This window comes from Engraulis encrasicolus, chromosome 22, assembly GCF_034702125.1.
Source record: "Engraulis encrasicolus isolate BLACKSEA-1 chromosome 22, IST_EnEncr_1.0, whole genome shotgun sequence".
Lineage (NCBI taxonomy): Eukaryota > Metazoa > Chordata > Actinopteri > Clupeiformes > Engraulidae > Engraulis > Engraulis encrasicolus.
In genome coordinates, this window is record NC_085878.1 from 23,916,002 (window position 1) to 23,918,501 (window position 2,500).

Here is a 2,500-nt window from a genome sequence, read left to right on the forward strand (position 1 = left end):
TACCACTACTACAGGGAGCCACTCAGGTGCCTGGGTTCAAGACCCACTTTCTTTCTCTCTCTCGCTCTCTCTCTCTCTCTCTCTCTCTCTCTCTCTCTCTCTCTCTCTCTCTCTCTCTCTCTCACTCTCTCCTTCTCTCCCTCTCTTTTCTTTTTTTCTTTCTTTTCTTTTCTCTTACAAGCCCACCTGCCGGAGCAGAGCTGCAGGAAGAACATAGCAGCACTGTACTCTCTTGCTTCCAGGAGTCATTTAATCATTGCTCCATTTTCGCAATTAGCGGTAGAATTAATCAGCGTGTGTTTAGGCTATTTAGGGTGAACGGTGATAAATTGTTTTGCTAAATATTGGAATTATGATTAATGTCTGTATGTCTGTATTCTGGTGCATTATGGATTGTCAGACATTCACCGTGTGTGTGTGTGTGTGTGTGTGTGTGTGTGTGTGTGTGTGTGTGTGTGTGTGTGTGTGTGTGTGTGTGTGTGTGTGTGCGTGTGTGCGTGTGTGCGTGTGCGCGTGTGTGCGTGTGCGTGTGCGCGTGTGTGCGTGTGCGCGTGTGTGTGTGTGTGTGTGTGTGTGTGTGTGTGTGTGTGTGTGTGTGTTAGTCTGTGTTTTTTGGGACCTTTATTTTTTTATAGCTTTGTTTCTTTTTTTATGTTCTGTTTTTGGAGACCACAGTGGTTTTGTGGGAAAAGAGGCAGTTTAACTCCAAAGGTGGTTTTAGTTGTACATGATGTAATTCAGCCTGCGGACAGAATGCAGTGGGGCCACAGTGTCCAGCTAATGACCTCCATCCCCGCTGGAGCACCGGCCTGAACTTTAACAGAAACAATTACTGCCCACAGCACATGCACACACGCATGCAAGCATGCACGCACACACGCATACGCACACACACACACACACACACACACACACACACACACACACACACACACACACACACACACACACACACACACACACACACACACACACACACACCACACACACACACACACACACAACACACACACACACACACACACACACACACACACACACACACACACACACACACACACACACACACACACACACACACACACACACACACACACACACACACACACACACACACACACAGCACACACACTGCATTGGGAGTGCAACAACAACAGCCACGACCAGTGCACATTAGGCCCAGCTGCAGCATTGATCCTGTATGCATCATCCCCAGACAATTGTGATTGCATTGTGCTGTGGTGAGTTGGGGGACTGGGGCCAGGGATGGACTGGCCATCTGGCATAGCGGGCACTTCCCGGTGGGTCCTGCACCTTTATGGGCCCCTATTTTCAGAAATGTAATATATATATATGTATATATATATATATTTTTTTAACATTTCTGAAAATATAATAATATATATATATAAATATATATATATATATATATATATATATAAATATATATATATATATATATATAATATAATAATATATATAGATAATATATATATTACATTTCTGGATATAGGGGCCCATAAGGGTGCAGGGCCCACCGGCGAGTCAGTTTTGCGCCGCTAATTATGAGGGGCCCTTTAAAGGTTAAAGTGCCCCCGCCCTATTTCTCCCCCAGTTCTGCCCTGACTGGGGCGTCGTTGGCAGGGTAGGTGGGATGCAGAGGTCGAGCTACTCCTAAAGGGCTTCATGTAGGGCAATACCCCTGGGGGATTGGAGTGTGCATGTGTGTGTGTGCGTGTGTGTGTGTGTGTGTGTGTGTGTGTGTGTGTGTGTGTGTGTGTGTGTGTGTGTGTGTGTGTGTGTGTGTGTGTGTGTGTGTGTGTGTGTGTGTGTGTGTGTGTGTGTGTGTGTGTGTGTGTGTGTGTGTGTGTTGAGAGATGACTGTCAGATGCATATTGGTGCTAATGGAGGTTTATAAAGAGAGATAATGAGTGTTGTCTGTGTTAATGGCTGAACGTGTGATGGCCACAACCTAGCTTTGTGTATGTGTGTGTGTGTGTGTGTGTGTGTGTGTGTGTGTGTGTGTGTGTGTGTGTGTGTGTGTGTGTGTGTGTGTGTGTGTGTGTGTGTGTGTGTGTGTGTGTGTGTGTGTGTGTGTGTGTGTGTGTGTGTCTGTGTCTGTGTCTGTGTGTGTGTGTGTCTGACTGTGTGTGCACGACACACGTGAAAAATTCAATCAGGCTGTGTCCCGAAAAAAAAAATTACACTTTGTTTTATCATGTAGTGCACACCATTAATGTTAGCGTGTTTTGAAAAAAAAAACAAGAAATAAAACATCGGCACCTGCATCATCCTTCCATAAAAATGCCACAATATCATGTTGGCACATGGTGTGAAATGAGTAATAATTACTCTGGGCCACCCAAACCTTTCATTCCACTTGTGTAAATGTGGCCGGCATTGATGTGTTACGACCCATCAAAGTGGGGCCACTGCAGATCAATTAAATATGCTTCAGGGGGGGCGCAAAGTGAGTGAAATGGGCCGAGAAGGAAAAAAA